This window comes from Mesocricetus auratus, unplaced genomic scaffold (assembly GCF_017639785.1).
Source record: "Mesocricetus auratus isolate SY011 unplaced genomic scaffold, BCM_Maur_2.0 Super-Scaffold_100004, whole genome shotgun sequence".
In the NCBI taxonomy this organism is placed as follows: Eukaryota; Metazoa; Chordata; class Mammalia; order Rodentia; family Cricetidae; genus Mesocricetus; species Mesocricetus auratus.
Genome location: NW_024429189.1, coordinates 49831645 through 49852902, shown reverse-complemented (window position 1 = coordinate 49852902; position 21258 = coordinate 49831645).

Below are 21258 nucleotides of genomic sequence, written 5' to 3'. Positions count from 1 at the left end.
ATGAGAGGGAGCCCATGCCCAGCACGGCCTGGATGTCCAGGAACTGAAGACTGAATAGCCTAGATACCTAGAATAGAGCCAAACATGACTAGTAAAAAAAGGAAAAAATTAATGATATAAATCTTAATGATAGACTGTTGTACTTATAGAACAGTGCCTTGATTGGTTGTCATCAGAGAAGATTCCCCTGGAAGAAGATTGGTGGAAATTCAGAGAACCATAGCCAGACAGATATTTTGCAGAGCGGAGAGTCTAAGTTAGAAGTCTTATTGGGTCCCACAGACAGATTTTACTTTGGGCTGTCAGCTTACAAAACATGACATGCAAACTTATTATTAATTATGAATGCTCAGTCTTGTCCTAGTTCTTATTTTAATCTGTTTCTCTTTATCTACATTTTGCCTCAGGAATTTTTACATTTCTTTCTTTCTGTAAATTTTACCTTCCTGTTGTCTCCATGTATGGCTGGTGGCTGCCTGGCTTCTTGCCCCGGGCATGTCCTTCTCTTTCTCCGGAAGTCCCACCCAACCTTTTCCTGCCTAGATATGAGCCATTCAGCTCTTTATTAAACCACAGTGACACATCTTCACACAATATAAAGGAGTATTTTGTGACAGGGTCTCTCCTCTAGGAGACTGGGGAACTTGGTAGAACAGGGGTAGGAGGTGGGATGGAGGACATCAGAAGAACACGTCCTGCTGAATCAACTAAGCAAAGCCCATATGAGCCCAGAAAGACTGAAATGGCAAGCACAGGACCTGCAAAAGTTAGCACCTGATCCTTTGCATGTATGCTATGACTGTTAGTTTTAATGGGACTCTTAAAAATAAAAGTGGGTGTGCCTTTGTTTTGTCTGATCTTGGACTCATTTTCTCCTATTGGCTTGTTTTGTCTGGCCTCCATATGAGGGCTTTTGCCTTGTTTTATTGTAACTTATTTTGTTCTGTTTCATTTTTGTGTCTTAGAGGCCTGCTAGTTTCTGAAGGGAAACAGAAGGGGAGTGTGTCTGGGGGAGAGGAGAAGTATTTGGAACAGGAAGGAATGGAGAGAGAGGAAACTGTGGTCCACATGTATTATATGAGACTAATCTGTTTTCAATAAAAATTAAAATGTCTAAATCCTGATTAAAAACTATTACATCAAACAATGTTTTCATAATTTACTTTGTCACTACATGTGAAAGTTTCAACCTCACATATTATTGTCAAAAATATAATATTAGAAGGATATTTTTAGTTTTCTCAGACTTTTTATAATCTTAGGAAATAAGATTCTGGGTAAATACCCTTTTAAATTCACTGCAAGAAGAAGAGCATCCTGAAACCACAGCATAAAGATATTTTGAGAAGGAAAACGAAAACACTGATCTGCCCTGATAGCAGTGGTTATCCAATTATTTGGTTTTCAGAATTTTTGAAATGTTGACCTCTTAACCTATACTTCAGTGCCACATTTTCAATGATTTTTAATATATGACATTAACAGAAACTTTAAAAAACATCTAAAATACAGAAAATATTAGATCTTATTCCTCTCCTTTCAGATATCTATAGGAGGAAACTTATCCCAGCTTGACCAGTCTACTCAGGCATCTCAGGAAAGTAAAGTTCCAAGCTACAGGGATTTGGTCCTCACAATCTGTTGGTGTGACTGTAAAGTGGGTCAACCTTCTAATAGGCCAATTGGTAATAACTCTTGAGATTTAAATGTCTTTCTTCTGTCCAATAATTATGCTTTGAGGAATTTCGCCTATAGAAATGCTCTCAGGCACCCAAAATATGGGGAAGGAAATGTTTACTGAAGCATTTCATGAAACTGTAATTGGAACCAGTCTGATTAAACATCAGTTGCGATGGAATAATTTCTGGTTTTTCAAAGCTGTGATGTCTTTATAAAGGTATTTTAGAATGATGCATATTGAAGCAGTGTATAAACAATGTGACCTCACTCATCCTGAAAACTGTTCTTCCAATTTTTGACAGAACCATCTGCCTCCACAATCATCTTTGGTTTCATACATTTTTTCAGTTCATACATTTATACATTACACCAGTGATATGAGTGCATATTGCTTTAATTTTTTAGAATAACCCCTCTTATTTAATTAAATTGTTTATGTTTTTCAATTTAATTCTTATTCTCATACAGTCATGGTGCAAAATGAAGAGTTCCACTATAGTATTTTCATATGTGTTCTTAGTGTTCTTTGATCATATTTAGCCCCTATGACCATCTTTTGTCCCTCTCAACACTTTTTTAAAACTGTGGTAAACTGCTTAGGTTTTATTCTAATTGATCTAATTTACTTATTTTATTCTTCTCATATACAACATCCCACTACAGTTTCCCTTTCCTCCCCTCAGCCAAACTCTCCCTGCTCCCTGCTCCCCCAGATCCATCTCCCCTTCACCTCCCAGGCCTCCCAGGGATATTAACCAAACACAGGATAACAAGCTACAATTAAACCAGGCACATAGTATCACATCAAGGCTGGATGAGGCAACCCAGTAGGAGGCAAAAGACTCAGAGATAGCTCCCACTGTTAAGAATCCCACAAGAATATCAAGCTATTCAGCCAGAATATATATGCGGAGGCCCTAGGTCAGACCCCTGCAGGCTCTCTGGTCTCTGCAAGTCCCCATGAATCCTGGCCTGTTGATTCTGTGAGCCATATTCTTGTTGTGTCCCTGATGCCTCTGGTTCCTCCAACACTTCCTCCCCCTTCTTTACAGGACTCCCTGAATTCTGCCAAATACATGGCTGTGGGAATCTTAATCTGCTTCATCGGTTGCTGGATGAAGTCTCTCTGGTTGATGACAATTGTACGAGGCATCAGTCCAGAACACTCTGGAGGCAGGACAAACTATAGACCAAAGGTTTTGGGCTGGGTTAAGACCTTGCCTGGTTACAGAAGATGGGTGGTTCAGGGTCCATGCCCCCATTACTAGGAGTCTTTGCTAGGGTTACTCTCATAAGTTTCCATTGCACTGTTTCTATCTCCTCCCCCAATGTCCCCAATTCCAGACTTTTCTCTCAGTATCTCCACCTCAACACCTGATCCCTCCTCTTCCCAACCCTACCCACCCACCCCAGTGCACTGGTGAAATGGTGAAATGTATTCTATTTCCCCGTCCCAGGGGTGGTTTCTCAGCAAATTAGAAATAGGTCTACCTCAAGATCCAGCTGTTGCAGGATCACACTGTGAACCCCAAGATTGTATTATTTCCTACCTATGATGCAGCTCATCCCTAGCAAACACCTTTAATCCAAGAGTTTTCTGCTTGAATATCATAAACAGGATTAAATAAAGTTAACCAAGGGTCAAAAGGCAGAGAAAGCAACCAGTTGACTAGAACTGAAAATAGCATTATTAAGAAAAACACATAAAGAATAAGAGGGAGTCAACCAGATGGATAAATAAATGCACAAGAAGTAGAAGGGAGGGAGCTCAAGTCTGAGGAGGCTTTTTGAGAAAGCAAAGGAGAAAGGGGAGGCTTATCAGAGGTTTGGGGGATATAAGCTGAAGAGGAAGATCAGTTGAATGCTTCCTCTGCCTCTCTGAGCTAGCAGACTTTTACCCCAGCATCTGGCCCCCACACCTTTATAGGAAAAATCGAACAATTGAGATTTTGTTTTAAAAAAATACTATTCCTGGCATACACCCAAAGGTAGCTAGCTCAGTCATACCACAAGATCATTTGCTCAACTATGTTTATAGCATGTTTGTTCATAATAGCCAGAAACTGCAAACAACCTAGATATACCACAACCAAAGAATTTATAAAGAACATGTGATACATTTAAACAATGGAGAGTATTACTCAGCAGTTAAAAACAAGGGAATCATGAAATTTGCTGGAAAATGCATGGAGCTAGAAGAAAAATCATCATCGGTGAGGTGACTCAGACACAGAAAGACAAACATGGTATGTACTCACTCATAAGCAGATATTAAAGGATAGCTATGCTACAATCTACAGAGGCAGAGAGGTTAGCAACAAGGAGGGCTTGATTCAATTATTTTTTGATAAACTTATTTATTTTACATACTGACCACAGTTTCCTCTCCCTCTTCCCCTCTTAGCCCTCCCCAACCCCTCTGCCCCCCCGGTCTATTTCTCCTCTCTTTCTGTTTAGGAAAGAGCAGGTCTCCCATGAATATCAACAAAACAAAGCACATCATGTTGCAGTAAGACTAAGAACCTCCCCATGCATTATGGTTGGGCAAGGAGACTCAGCATGAGGAGTAGGGTCCCTAAAGCTAGTAAAGGAATTAGAGATAGGCCCTGTTCCCACTATTAGGAGTCCCACAAGAGGACCAAGCTACAGAACTGTAACATATATGCAGACTGTCTAGGTCAGCCCCATGCAGGCTCCCTGATTTTCAGTTCAGTCCCTGCAAGACCCTATGAGCTCAGTTTAGTTGATTCTATGAGTTCTTGTGGTATCCTTGACCCCTGTGACTCCTAAAATCCTTTCTCCCCCTTTTCTGCAGGATTCCCCAAAGATCCACTGTTAGAGGAGATTTACTCATGTTGATTGCTCTGAGACTACCACCAATGGAGCTGACCTCAGTTCAGAGGGCAAAGTCCACATTCAGCTGACCAGAATGGGACATCAAGTTCTCTGGTGAATGAAGAGGAGAAAGAGAGGCACACACGTAAGCAAGAGGTAGGGCAAAGGGTTTGTGTGTTATCTTAGAACAAGAAAGTAGAGAGGGAGGATCATGTCTTGATTGCACTGTGAATTTCTTAGGTTTATTCCTTAATATTTATCCCAAAGTTTTATTTTTCAACAAACAATAAAAGAAATCCCAATATCTGGCATTCACCTAGGAGCTTTAAATCAGACCCATGCAGGAAAACTACCATAGTCACACTGTTCCCCCTGCATCAGCCAGCTGTGTTGGCCTTGCTTTGCAGTGTAGTACATTCCCAATTAAAGCTGCATCCAAGTCACACTGATTTCTCTCTCACACTGGGTCCTTCCCACTGCCACTAACAGTAGGCAGAATGGTCCTATCCCATGCTGTGCCACAGCTGTACAGATTTTCTCTACCAGTTTCTGTGCATTAACTCTTTGGACAGCTCATGCCCCTGTCCTTATGGCAGATGAGCAGTAACATTGGCCCCCAGCCCAAGTGTGCAATTAGCACGGCTAGGCTGCATATGCTCAACTGTGCCACCACTACAGCTGACTATCAAACCCTATGTATCTCTGCCTATACTGTCATTGTCATCAGAGGTGGTAACACACTTTGGAATTTTTAAATGGGGAATTGGGATGTAAAAAAGGGTGGAATATTTCATATTTTAAGAATCAGTAATATCGCAATGCAGGGTATTAGGACCCTGTTTATTGCTACTATGGAAAACTTACAAAAGAAAAAAATTGAAATAATCTTACTGGGATTGACATAATTATCAGTTTGGTAATTCATATTTTATCCTTAAAATGGTTTGATATCTATTCCAAATAGGATAATTTTACTGAAGATATGAGCATTAGAAAGACTTACTATTAACAAGATACAAGTCTTAGGAAAACTTACTAATGAAAATAAGAAAAATGTAACTGATAAGATATGAGCCTTAAAAGAACTTACTATTGATAAGATACAAACTTTAGAAAGATTTACTACAGCCGGTGCATGGTGGTGCACATGTTTAATCCCACCACTTGGGAGGCAGAGGCAGGCAGATCTCTGTGAGTTCGAGGCCAGCCTGGTCTACAGAGCAAGTTCCAGGACAGCCTCCAAAATAATGCAGAGAAACCATGTACTGTACCATTGCATTATGAAACTGATGAGGAGTGACCTAAGGTTATTAGAACACAAATCTTAATATATCCAGTTACCATACAAGAACCACCACCAGATGATAAGAACCCCCAAAGTCAAAGCTATGCAGAATTTATTTGGAATCTTGTAGCAATGATAGATTTTAAGAGACTTAAGGAAGCAGTCATTTATGTTGCATGCATTCACCCTTTGTGAAGCAGATGTTAAATTCATGGACAACCCAGAACAGGATTATTCCACAAGACTGAAAAGATTTAGTGTCAGCAATATTGGAAGCTGGTCCTCAATTGCAATGGAAATCATGGTAGAAAGAGGAAAATAAGGTCATAGAACAATGAGATAGGGCTACAGGCATTGAAATTTCCTAAGCCCAGTTTCTTGGGGAGAGCCATTATGCTTCTTTGCAAAGGCGGTCTACAATTGATGATCACACCTTGGCTCTATACTGTACAATAGCTTTGAATGCTCAGGACAGGTTTAAAGAACTGGGAAAGAGTGCTGAATTATTTACTAATGTTATATGAAGCCCAAAAGAGGCTTCATCGATTTTTTTAAAAGATTAAATTCAGATGTGAATACGATATCAGATTCAGAAGTCAGACGAACATTAATTGAATCTTTGGCATTTGAACATGCTATTTCAGAATGCAAAAGAGTGATTAGGCCTTTGAGTGCAAGATCAGCACCATAGGTGAATGGACAGCTAACATTGGATCTCATGCTTATGGTGACGCTTTGGTAGGAGAAGTAAATTCTAGAAATTTTAGGGGAAATCAGATGTTCTAATTGTGGCAAACAAGGTCATCTAAAAGGGGATTGTAGACAACATGTTCCTAGAAATAATGGTTTTCTAGAGATAATCCAAAGAGAACATCCTAGGCTTCTGGAGTATGAAGAAGATACGACAAAGACTAACATTGGACTAATAAATACAGATCAACAAGGGACAGGCAAGGTGCTCTTTGACACAGGGAAACTCTTTGTATGTGGGGGGATGGAGAATTTGTAGGACCCAGTGTCAAATTTGTTCCAATCATTACCAATCATCATGGAGGAAATACCTCCACAGAGCAATTAAAGTGCCTAATGCCTGTTGTTACAAACCATATTGCTATGAATGACAGAAAAGCTTCAATAAATATTACAGGAGAGAGTATAAAATAAGTATTTTGCCGAACTTTTATAAAAGTGCACAGACCAATGCTTAAAATACAAAGTAATGGCATTGAAAGTGAGAGTTTGATAGACACAGGGAAGATGTATCAATAATTTCACCAAAGTCTTGGCATTCAAATTGGCCTCTTCAGAAGGTAAATGGTCAGCTTCTAGGGAGTGGAACTTTCTCACCAGTAAAACAAAGTACAATATAGGTCAAGTGTATAGGGCCAGAAGGACAGATAGAAAAATTAAAACTATATGTCACTAATATAGCAATGAATTCATGGGACCTGATTTGTTACAGTAGTGGAAAACACGGATTAACATTCCTACAATCTCAGAAAACTGTAAAATAATGTATCTGAGAGAAATATTAAAAGGCATTATCAAAAATGGTCACAAACTTCTCAAGTTGCACACAAACAGGGTATAACAGCTGATAATCCTTCAAAGATACTAACAACCCTGCATTTCAAATGTTTAACTGACAAGTCTTTATGGGTGGAACAATGGCCTTTGATATCAGAAAAATTGCAGACATTAGAAGAACTCATACAGGAGCAGCTAAATGCTAACATATTGAAAAAATCATATCAGTCCTTAGAATGTTCTTATATTTACCTTTAAATGTCCTTATATTTATCATTAAAAAGAAATCTAGAAAATAGTCAATGTTAATAGATTTAAGAGCCATAAATAAAGTGATTCAGCCAATAGGCTTTCTATAGCCTGGAATTCCCTTGCCTTCTCTATTACCTAAAGGATGGTCTACTATAGTGATTGATTTAAAAGATTGCTTTTCTACCATACCTTTACAAGAACAAGGTAGAGAAAAATTTGCCTTCACAGTACCTACTTATCCCGGCCTACTAAAAGATATCAGTGGAAAATTGTCCACAAGGATGCTAAACAGCCTCGTCTTTTGTCAATTTTTATACAACCATCATTGAAATAATTCACAAAGTCTCCTAAGTCTATAATTTACCATTATATGGATGATATCTTATTAGCTGATTCTGATGCAAATACCTTAGAAGAAAATTTTGAGGAAACAAAGAAAGTTTTGACTTTTGGGATTACAAATTACTCCTGAAAAAATGCAAAGGGGAGATTCTATTAATTACCTAAGAAATAAGATAGATTTACAAAAAAATACAACCACAAAAAGTACAAATCACGAGAGATCAATTATGAACTCTTAATGATTTTCAAAAATTGCTGGAAGAGCTGACCTGAGCAAGTTGGAGCTCAGTGACCCCAATGTGACAGCTAAGGAGCCAGTATGAGACCAAATCAGGCCCCCTGAATGTGAGTGTCAGAAGAGAGACCTGGGCAGTCTATAGGACTTCTACCAGTGGAACCAGTATTTATCCTTAGTGGACAAATGAGTTTTGGAAGCCCATTCCCTATGGAGGGATACTCTATCAGCCTAGATACATTGGGGAGAGCTTAGGTCCTACCCCAAATGATGTGACAGCCTTTGATAGTCCCTCATGGGAGGTATCACCCTACCTGGGGAGTGGATGGAGGGTGGGATAGGGGTTTTGTGGATGGTGTGGGAGGATGGGAGGGAAAGGGAACTGGGATTTTATGTAAAATAAGATAATTTTTAATTTAAATTAAAAAACAAAATTTAAAAATAAATAAATAAAAATTGCCAGAAGATATTAACTGTCTACAGTCCACAATTGGATTAACAACTGAAGAACTAAGTAATTTATTTCAAACCTTTCAAGGTGATAAAGGCTTAAATAGGCCAAGAATATTACCAGCTGAGGCAAAGAGAGAATTCACTCTGGTAGAAAAGAAAATACAGGATGCACATGTGGTTTACTTGAATGTAGAGTTTGATTGTATCCTGGTCATACTACCCTCTACATATTGTATCCTGGTCATACATATTCTCTTACAGGAATTCTTATGCAAGGAAAAGATAATTTTAAATGGATATTTTGCCACATAAACAGAGTAAAAAAATTAAAGACCTATGTAAAAAAGTTTTCTGGATTGATTCTGAAAGTAAACTTGACTTTATCAATTAACAAAAATGGACCTAATAGAAATTCCTCATTATGGAAAGAAAATTAACATTGGCAAAGAACTTGCCATAATTTCTTGGGAGAGAATAGGAACAAATATCCCAAAAGCAAGAAACTTCAACTTATAAAATGAACTAATTGGATTCTTCCTCACAATTTGCAAGGAACACCAATTTCAGGAGCCCCTACTTTCTATAATGATGCAAAAACATCAGGAAAGGCAGACTATAAGTGATGAAATTTAAATAGAGCGATTAAATTCTTTTATGATTCTGTTCAAAAGGCAGAATTGTATGCTGTGCCCATGGTATTATTTAATTTCCCAGAACCTCTTAATATATTTACTGACTCTCAATATGCAGAAAGAGTTGTTTTACATATTGAAACCACTGAGCTTATTCCAAATGATGCAGAATTAACTTTCTTATTTGTTTAATAAGAAATAATTAACAATTGAATCATTCCTTGTATATTAACACATATCATAACCCATAAGGATCTACCAGGCCCTCTATCATAGTTGATGATGAAACTGACCTGCTGTTGGTAGAAAATGTGCTACAAGATTCAGAATGTCATAAGAACACCATGTTAAGAGCAAGGATTTGAATAATGATTTTTCTATCACTTAGCAACAAGCAAAGAAAATTACAAAGAAAATGTGCTACTTGGTCTTTGTACAACCAAACACTGATATCTGAAGAAAGCAATCCTAAGGTTATGCAAAGAAATTAAATTTGGCAAATGGATGTTTCATTTTGTGGAGTTTGGAAACCTAAAGTATGTGTACCATATTGTAGTTGAATATTCAGGATTTCAATGGGGAACTGCTTGAAGTTCTGTAAAGGCTTATTCTGCAACAATGTTTATTACAAATATGTCCATTATGGAAATAACTATGCAAATTAATACTGACAGTGCTCCAGTATATGTCTCTAGTAAAATTAAACAACTTTTTGCATATTATAACATAAAGTATATTACAGGAATACCACACAATCCTACAGGACAGGCAGACACAGACAGATTTAAATATATTTTAAAAGATATGTTTAATAAACAGAATGGGGTAATAAAGAAGCACAGAGATAGATTCAAAATACTTTATTAACTTTAAATTTTTAAATGCTTATGAGAAAGAAAGAACATCTGCAGAGAGAAATTAGACACTAGAAAAAAAAACATTGAACTACATCAACCTTTATACTTTAAGGATGTTTTGACCTCAGAATTGAAACCAGGATATGGATTAGTTTGGGGAAGAGGTTTTGCTCTTGTTTCCAAAGGAGAAGAAAAGCTATGAATACTATCAAAATTGATAGAGATTAGATTTGAATATGAGAGACTTCTTGATTAGGAAAGATAATAGTTCCTCAAACAGCTCAGCAATTCAACCTAACAAAAAGGGTAACTCCCTATAATTGAGGTTGGGAATGGTTTTGTTTTTGTCTGTCTGGGAAAATAAAAGCATATAACTATGGGATCCAGAGACTGCTGACCAAATTAGACATCTGAGGAAGGAGAACATATAGAGAAAAAGTCTTAAGAAAAGGAGGAATTTGGCCAACTGATATACCAAACTTCAAATATGATAAAATGTCATATATCTTCCCAAATGTTTGTCTCTGTTATTCTCTTTAGAAATATAAGGTAAATGGGCTTTTTTTGTAGTCCCAATTCAATTGAGAAACTAAATCTGGCATTGGAGTTAGAGTGTAAATCTCAACTTCTCTAAACCCAGGTATGATTGTTAAAGGAAAATTCAAAATCTCTGTCTCATGTCAGAAGAGACAATTGTTATGAGACAGAAGAAAAAAACAGTTATGGACTATTCTATTGCAACTAAACTCATAATCTTTTTGTTTTATTTTGATTCATTCAAACTTTTCTTTATGCATGAATATTATTTTTTCTATTCTATTTTTATTAGAAACAGCTTGTTTTACATGTCAGTTGACGTTACCTCTCCCTCCCTTTCTCCCCTGCTCCCCACTAGTCCCCTATTCCATCTAATTTCTGCTCCCCAGGGAGGGTGAGTCCTCCCGTGGTGGATCTTCAAAGTCTGTCATATCATTTGGAGCAGGGCCTAGGCCTTCCCCCATGTGTCTAAGCTTAGAAAGTATCCCTCTAAGTAGAATGGGCTTCCAAAGTCCATTTGTATGCTAGGGATAAATACTGATAAATACCAGAGGCCCCATAGAATGCCAAGGACTCCTCATTGACATAAATGTTCAGAGTAACTGGATCAGTCCTATGCTGGTTTCCCAGCTATCAGTCTGGGGTCCATGAGCTCCTCCTTGTTCAGGTCAGTTGTTTCTGTGGGTTTCACCAACTCAGTCTTGACCTCTTTGCTCATCAATCCTCCCTCTTTGCAACAGGATTCCAGGAGTTCAGTTCAGTGTTTAGCTGTGGGTATCTGCTTCTGCTTCCACCAGCTACTGAATGCAGGCTCTAGGATGGTATATAAGATAGTTATCAATCTCATTATCAGAAGAAGAGCACTTAAGGTAACCTCTCCACTATTGTTTCGATTGTTATTTGGTGTCATCCTTGTAGATCTCAGAACATTTCCCTAGTGCCAGATTTCTCTTTAAACCTATAATGGCTGCCTCTATTATGGTATCTCTTATCTTGCTTTCCTCAGTTCTTTCCCCAACTCAACCTTCCTGCTCCCTCGTGTTCTTCTCCCCCCCTCTTCTCCCCTTCTCTTTCTCCTAGGTCCCTTCCCCCTTGGACCATGCCCCCAATTTGATCAGGAGATCTTGTCCCTTACCCTTTTTCTGGGGGACCATGTATGTCTCTCTTAGGGTCCTCCATGTTTCCTAGCTTCTCAGGCAGGGTGGATTGTAGGCTGGTACTCCTTTGCTCTATGTCTAAAATCCATATATGAGGAAGTGCACACCATGTTTGTATTTTTGTGACTGGATTACATCACTCAGGATGGTTTCTTCTAGTTCCATCCATTTGCCTGCAAATTTCAAGAATCCACTGTTTGTTTTTCCACTGAGTAGTACTCCATTGTGTATCTAGGTTGCTTCCAGATGAATGTGCATCTTTTGAGTATATACCCAAGAGTGGGATTGCTGGATCTTGTGGTAGACTTATTCCCATTTTCCTGAGGAATCTCCATACTGATTTCCAAAATGGCTGAACGAGTTGGCCCTCCCACCAGCAGTGGACAAATGTCCCCCCCCCCTTTTTTTTACATCCTGTCCAGCACAAACTGTCATTGATGTTTTTGATTTTAGCCATTCTGGCATGAGTAGGATGGTATCTCAGAGATGTTTTGACTTGCATTTCCCTGTTGGCTAAGGATGTTGAACTGTTTTTTAAGTGTCTATCAGCCCTTTTAGACTCCTCTATTAAGAATTCTCTATTTACTTCTGTGCCCCACTTTTTAATTAGATTGTTTGGGGTTTGTAGGCTAGCTTCTTGAGTTCTTTGTAAATTTTGGAAATTAGCTCTCTTTCAGATGTGGGGTTGCTGAATATCTTTACCCATTCTGGGGGCTATCATTTTGTCTTGTTGACTGTGTCCTTTGCCTTACAGAAACTTCTCAGTTTCAGGAGGTCCCATTTCTTAATTGCCAATATCATTGTCTATGCTATTGGTGTTATGTTCAGGAAGCAGTCTTCTGTACCAATTTATTCAAGGGTACCTCCCAGTTTCTCTTCTGAGAGGTTCAGCGTGGCTGGATTTATGTTGAGGCCTTTGACCCATTTAGACTTAAATTTTGTGCGCGGAGATAGACATAGATCTATCTGTAGTCCTTTACATGCCAGCATCCAGTTATGCCAGCATCATTTGTTGAAGATGCTTTCTTTTTTTTCATTGTATGTTTTTAGCTTCTTTGTCAAAAATCAAGTGATTGTAGGTGTAAGGGTTAATCTCAGGGTTTTCAATCCAATTCTACTGGTCTACCTGTCTATTTTTGTACCAATATCAAGCTGTTTTCAGGATTATAGCTCTATAATAGAGCTTGAAGTCAGGAAGAGTGACACCTCTGGAAGTTCCTTAATTGTACAGGGTTGTTTTGGCTATTCCAGGTTTTTCTGTATAAACTTGAATATTGTTCTTTCAATGTCTGTGAAGAATTATACTGGGATTTTGATGGAGTTTGCATTGAATCTGCATATTACTTTTGGCAAGATTGCCATTTTTACTATGTTTATCCTACCATTCCAAGAGCATGGGAAATCTTTCCATTTTCTGATACCTTCTTTAATTTCTTTCTTTAAAGATGTAAAGTTCTTGTCATACAGGTCTTTCATTTGCTTGGTTAGTGTTACCCCAAGATATTTTATGTTGTTTGTGGCTATTGTAAAGGGTGATATTTTTCCTATTTCTCCCTTAGCCCTTATATCGTCTCAATATAGTAGGGCTACTGATTTTTTTAGTTAATCTTGTGTCTTGCCACTTTGCTGAAGGTGTTTATCAGCTGTAGGAGTTCCCTGGAGAATTTTTTGGATCACTTATGTAAACTATCATATCATCTGCAAATAGTGAAAGTTTGATTTTCCCTTTCCAATTTTTATCCCCTTGATCTCCTTTTCTTATGGTTCTAGCTAGACAATATTGAAGAGATATGGAGAAGGTGGACAGCCTTATCTTCTTCCTGATTTTAGAGGAATTGTGTTGAGTTTCTCTCCATTTAGTTTGATGTTGGCTGTTGGTTTACTGTATATTGTTTTTAATATGTTCAGGTATGTCCCTGTTAGTTCTGATCTCTCCAGGACCTTTATCATGAAAGGTGTTGGATATTGTCAAAGGCTTTTTCAGCATCCAGTGAAATGATCATGTGTTTTTTTCATTTGCAGTTTGTTTATATGGTGGATTACATTGATTTTCGTATATTGAACCATCCCTGCATCCCTGCGATGAAGCCTATTTGATCATGGTGGATGATTTCTCTGATGTGTTCTTGGATTCCATTTGCCAGAATTTCCTTTATTGAGTATTTGCATCAATGTTCATGAAGGATATTGGTCTGTAGTTCTCTTTCTTAGTTGTGTCTTTGTGTGACTTGCGTACCAAGGTAATTGTAGCCTCATAAAAGGAGTTTTGCATTAACCTTCTGTTTCTATTGTGTGAAATAATTTGAAGGATATTGGTATTAGCTCTTTGAATTTCTGGTAGAATTCTCCACTGAATACATATGGCCCTGGGCTTTTTTGGTTGGGATGCTTTTATTTATTTATTTTTTTGATGACTGCTTCTATTTCATTAGGCATTATAGGTCTGTTTAAATTTGCTTTTCTGTTCTTGATTTAATTTGGTAAATGATATCTATGCAGAAAATTGCCCATTTCCTTTGAATTTTTGAATTTTGTAGAATAAAGGTTTTCAAAGTATGTCTTGAACATTCTCTGAATCTCCTCAGTGTCCATTGTTATGCCCCCTTTTCATTTCTGATTTTGTTAATTTGCATTCTCACTTTCTGCCATTTGGTTAATTTTGGTAAAGGTTTGTCTATCTTGTTGATTTTCTTGAAGAACCAACTCTTTGTTACGTTGATTTTCTGTATTGTTTTCTTTGTTTCTACATTATTGATTTCAACCCTCAGTTTGATTATTTCCTGGTGTCTACTCCTTAGGGGTGAGTTTGCTTTTTGTCCTAGAGCTTTCAGTTGTGCTGTTAATTCTCTAGTGTAACTATTCTCCAGTTTCTTCGTGTGAGCACTTAGTGCTATGTACTTTCCTCTTAGTACTGCTTTCAAAGTGTCCCATAAGTTTGGGTATGTTGTGTCTTCATTCTCATTGAATTCTAGGATGTCTTAATTTCTTTTTCTATTTCTTCCTTGACCCAGAAATGATATTAATTGTCATATAGAATGCTACTGATTCTAAAAATATGCTTTGGGATTGAATCTTAAGCAGGTAACTAGGAACTAAGTTTGCCCTGAATGTATTTAATAGATTGTGGTCTTTTCACCCCTCTGATATCTGCTACATACGACATTAAAATTGTTTAAATTTCCTACACTGAAGGATGACCATTTCTAACTTCTGAAGTCTCCAAAGGAAGTTGGGGTCCCACAATGATGAATCCACCTAGACTATGGTAATGCCACTAAGCTGACCAAGACTACCCAAAGATCAGCTATGAACTACAAACTGTTCAAGACAACTTCAAAGAAGTTAGCTAAGATGGTCTAGCCTCATAGACTACTCCAATCATGTCTTCAGTTAAGTCTTGCATTCTCCCATCACACTGAGAGTGAACAACAGCTACCTCTCCCATAACTTGATTTTATCTCAATTTTCAGGGTCCCCCTAAAGATGCCATTGCCCCCAAACAACAGGAAGCAATTTTAATGTCACCCACATTCTCAAGATGTAAGGTAAATGGTTTTTGGTTATTCAATGGATGTTTGTCATCATTTAGGGGGTTGGACACAAGTTGTTATTTATAATGGCAAGGGAAGAACGTAAGCAAATGAGATTCAGGGATCTCATTCTGAAAAGAAAAGGGGGATACAGCAATTATAAGATTAAAGGACAGATCACCCCTTCCCCATGGAAGTCCTCGCCCTCCATGGGAAGCAGAAGGGGATGTAATAGGGGGTTGGTAGGAGGCAGGGCAGGAGGGGAGGGAGAGGGAACTGGAATTGACACGTAAAACAAGCTTGTTTCTAATTTAAATAAAAAACTAAGAAAAATGTGGAAAGATGCAGAATTTGAAGTTGTGTTACTCATAGGACTAGTGGTAACATAACTGGGTCTGCATTTTAGGTTCTATTGGTCAACAATATAGAGAAAGAGTTGGGGTCAGTCAAGGTGGGTTCTTGCTGGTGTTAGTGGAAATACTGTGTTCCTTTGGAATATAGAACACTCTGAAACCAGAGGTTTCTATGCTGAGCTGGTTTGACCATTTTATTTCACCAGCAACATCACTGTGCTTCGTAGTCCTATACCTCAGCCTCCCACCTCCAAAGAAAATAGACATTAAATGTATTGATACCTGACTAGTGGAGCACTTTTTAGATGTGTAATATTATACATATAATCATTTCTCATGTTATAGGATGAACTGTGTGTCCTCAAGAATATATGTTAGACTTGCAACTCCCAGTATCTCGATAAAAATATATTTCAACATTTGAGCTAAAAAATGGTAGGCACTATGTTAAATCAGGTTCACTAAGCTAGACCATAATTTAATATGATTTGTGTCCTTACAAAAAGAGGACATATGGATACCATCTACAAAAACATATTCCTTTGAAGATATTACTTGGTGCTATGTTTCTTTAATTATTTTTTCATGTTACATACCAATCACACTCCGTCCCTTCCCCCTACCTGCCGTCTTCCTGCCCAACTCACCCCTATCCACTTCTCAGAAAGGGTAAGCAGGACCAACCTGTCCCAAAACCTTGAATGGAGGCTGAACAAGGCATCCCATCATAGGGAATTGGCTCCAAAATTTCAGTTCATACACCAGGAATAGTTCCTGCTCCCATAAAAAAAAAGGACAGATCACGGTTTCTATTTTAAACTAAAACAACTATTAGCCTCTAATAGTCTACACTGGTCTATCAATACAAATTTAAGGTTATTCTTGTTATACAGAGATACATTTTAAATAGATAGGTGATCTTTAAACACTTCAATGAACTATAGAATATGAAATTTAAAATGCAATAAAAAATCTAACAAGATTTATGCTTTGTGTTTTAGCTCCCAAATCTCTGCAATGTATTCTTGTTAATCACAGCATCTATACTCAGGGGTTAAATAATTATTGTCAGAATTTCACGGTCTTGTGTTTCCTGTTAGTTCCTTACTATTTCAAACTTTCTTCTCTTTAAAAGTTGACATGAGCTTCCTGATACCTTGTACCCCATACACTTTTTTTTTTTGGATTATTGAGACAGGGTTTCTCTGTATTGTTTTAGAGCCTGTCCTGGAACTCACTCATAGACTAGGCTGGTCTCAAACTCACCTGTCTCTGCCTCCCAAGTGCTGGGATTAAAGATGTGCTCCACCAACGCCCGACCCCATATACTTTTTTAACCATGATCAATTTTTGTTGTACATACCTAGAAATCCAACTGAAAAAAAATCTCATTACCCTTATATTCCTCCACTGATCCCAAAAGAAAGGACCAAATCACTGAAAATGAAGTTCACAACACATTTCAGAGGCTTCTATGGAAGACCCTCAACCTTATCACCTTCTTCGCGTGCCTAGAATTCCCAGAGGGCAGAAGTAATCCCATGTGGTACCCTCCTTTATTTAAAGTCATTGCTGTCATACTCATCTGCCCTTATACATAGAAATGGTTCTACTTAAGTCGTGCTTCCAGGTCACTGGAGCCAGGAAAGTCACAAAGCATTTTGGATGAAGATAAGCAATAAGCCTTCTTTGTTGGGGACTGCTAGAACCTTGAACAAAATGGAGTCTGTCAGCCATTTCTTGGCCTTCTGCCTACATGACTGCAAGCACACATGCCCTTGAGACAAAGGAAAAGGTTAACCATAAAAGTTAAATTTACACAGGGCAGCCCACCCGCCTAGCCAGGGGGAAGTAACCCTTATAGAGCAATTGTCTTTGTTAACAAAAGGTTAAAGTGTTCCTTTGAATACTTCCTACCCCTCCCTAATTCCTGCACCTGACTCACGCTGACAAGCATTTGTGGAATGCGACTGATGACTGATGGAAAATTATAGCTTTGTCTTTACCTTATTTGGTATATATTTGAGTTGAGACTTGATTGGCATGCTTGTACCGCCCCCTGAGATTCTTTTTCTATAAGTACCATCTCACCCCAAAAATAAACGCTCTTGATCAGTGAACGTTGTCTTGAGCCTGTTTCCTTTAACCTCTTGAAGTTTACTTTTAAGATCGGATCTGCTCGTGAAGACCCACCAAATTAGTAGCGACCCTCATCGCCTCATCCCCGCGGGTTGGGGGTCCCCTCCGGGGGTCGCACTTCTTCACAGAGCTTATAACCTTCTTTAATCTACTACCATTCCTTTAATTATTTCATAGATTACTAAATCCCATTAGAAAACCCAATGTCAATCACTGTTCAACTAAACATTTCCTTTACCCTGTTTTCATAAAGGTCTCGTTCCTTCACAGGATCTCTTTCTGGCTTGGTTTTCATTTTTATTGGTAAACAAAATAGAACACAGTTTTTTTGAAAATTAAAACAGATAAAGAAATATCCTTCAAAGTGCTGAGAGGCCATCATTGAGGAAGTAAAGTGTTTTATCCTAACAGTCTCTAAGTGCACCCTAAAGCTGTTCACTTTTGTCTCTTTCTCCAGTCTCTAATGAGCATCTGTCTGATTCCAGTTTCTAAAATGGAAGATTAGCTGCTGATGATCATTAAGGATTTACCAATTTTCAAGAATTAGTTGAATATTTATGAACAATTAGTAATTAAGAAGTATCTTGAAATAAATACATACAATTTATCAGTTCCGTTATAAATATGAGGAAATAAAAATGAGAGAGATTAACATCCTCAAGGAAAAATCATGGAATAAACTTGTACAGGGCTTATTTAATATACCAATATTATATTAAATATATCTTCTTGGAAATATGTGATAGACAGGAATGTTATGAAGACTTCTTTCAGGTCACGAATACAAATTCCAGAATCAAAATTGAACTGGAATTAAAATACACATGTACTGGAAAAAGAAAGTTTGGCATGTGTTTATTATAGACTTTTATTCAGGCATAAAAATCAAAATTTTCACATGCATAAAAAAAAATAAAATTAGAGACCATCATATTAAATAAACCAGATACAAAGAGACAAATAATCATGTTTTCTCTCCTATTCACAATCCAGGTTTTTTTTTTCATAAAACATGATGGTAAATGGGTTCTATTTGGAGAAGTAGGAAAAGTTGGAGGGGATGGGTCATGACAGAAAAGTGAGCAAGGAAAAAGAAAAGTAAACTAGCAAACAAGCATTATATTTCTATACTAAGTTGGAAATTTGCAGTTAAATCATTTTTGTCAATAGCACTTTTTTTTAAATACCTCTGTTGTAGTATATAAAACCTGTTGTTTTAGCCTGTTTGTCATGGCTGTACTAAAATATTACATACTGGGCAAGTGACAAAGAAAAGATGCATATTCTTTGTTCTGGAGGCTGAGAAGGCCAAAGCTGAGATGTTCATATCTGACAAGGATCGCTTCACATTATCAAGACATGGCAAGAGAACCACCTATCTGAATAGGGAGGGACCACAGCTATCATTTTATAATACCTTAATTAATTTCAAAACGTCACCTCCAGATACCATCAACAATTGAACTTGAGAATTACACTCCTAACACAAAGAATGTACTGAAACACCAAATGTGTATCCAGTTATATTCTACACGTAGACCTCAGACGCTTGCAGCTTCCCATTCATCACTGATTCAATAAAGGAAACATACTTTTAAAAATCTGTTTGATAAGGATGTCAGGGGGTGGGAGGAGGTGTGGGAGGGAGAACTGTGGTTAGAATGTAAAACAGAATTAAAAATAAAATATGTTTGATATTTTTGATGTTTAGAGAAGAAATTGAATCCTAAAGCTGATATTTGGGGGAGAAATTTGATAAGCAAGTGCTACAAAAGAGAGAGAATAGTTGTGGTCTGCATAAAACTCATATGTTGAAAGCCTAATACTCAAGGTGATGGATTACAAGATGGTGCCTTTGGAGGAGGGTTAATGTCCTTATGGCTGAGAGAAAGTTCACAACCCCCCAAATATACCACTCTCTGCCTAAGGTACAGGAGTTGTGTTATAGGTGTATATGTTGGAACTGCATTCCACAACTATGTGTTTTGATTGGTTGTGGTTTTCTATAATTTCCATCTGTTACAAAGGGAAGCTTCGGTAGTGAGTGATGAGGACTACGCTTATCTATGGGAATGACAACAAACATTTACAATGTATTTAAGAATTGTGCAGGTATAGTAAAGTGCCAGTTATGGGTTCTCCTCCAAGATCCATGACTTTATTACCCCTAGTGGCACACATACCTTGGCAGTAACCAATGCTTAAAGCCTGCTCAACAAGAGGGAAACAATGTGTGGTACTGGAAACCTAGCAAACTACCCCAGCCTGACTAGTAATTTTAAAAGTGGGATGAAAATACAGATAGATAAAAATCTGGAAGGTGGAAACAGTAGTGCAGGGTACTAGCAGTGGACAGGAGAACTATCATCAAACCACAATTATAGCAGCAAATGCAAACACAGCATAAATCGGTAAAGGTCCGGACTAGACAAGTGTGTGTGTGTCAGAAAGCAGGAAAAGGAGTGCAACTGATGCCTGCTGTAGCAATTCCCTAACATAGGGGAAGGGGAAGCTGTAAATATCCTGGAGGCCACTGAGCTGCATGCCCAAAATGGCTGGCATTCATTGATTTTGATTCAGCTCCCACCCAAAATGACTCAGAAATCATCATTGGAACATGACAGTCCTTTCCTAGAAGACACCATACTAAATTTTCTTCTGCTGGAAAGGCAAAAAAGATTCAGAATAAACATGAACTTCAGCTAAGGGAAAATAAGAAAAGTTACAATTCTGCCATGTGAGCTTTTCACACAGAGATTAGGCCCACAGTGAACATTTGGAATCGTGTGGACACTGAAAGGCCAGATGCTGCCCAATTACAAATCTGTCCATTTTCACTATGTTCCCAGTGGCTATTAGCTTGGATCATTACCATCTCTCCTGCCACTGCATACTCTACCACAGAGACCCAGACTTCTTCAGCTGTGTTCTTGCTTGCTTTCTCTCTCCTTCTCATCCTATATTTATTATTTTCTTCCTTTTTCTTTCCTTTATATGTGGGCAAATCACAGCCTAAGCAGATAGAAAAAGGCAAAAATCACAGTACATTTCCCTTGAGAAATGCCCCTTTAGAGCTAGACTATTTCTAACATTTGATAAAAACCACACTTCTCCCTTCCCAGTGTCACTCTCTCACCAGCAAATGTTCCCACTCCTATGGCTTGCTGTTGTATAATATCTTTGCTAATGACAGCAGCACACTAGGATTTCAGGAACAACTGAGATTTCAGAATTTCCTAGCACATGGCCTGCCAAGGTTTTCACTCCACCAAGTCTTAATGAAACCCTTCTAATATCACTCACTTAAAATGCTGTTGTATCTGTGCCAGGTTAATATGTATATGCATCCATAAAGCCACAAATATTGCCTTCTCATCCTCCCTCCTGTTCTTCTCCTTGATTTACTAATCGTCCCCTCACTCTTTTTACTTTTCCTAAGTCAGC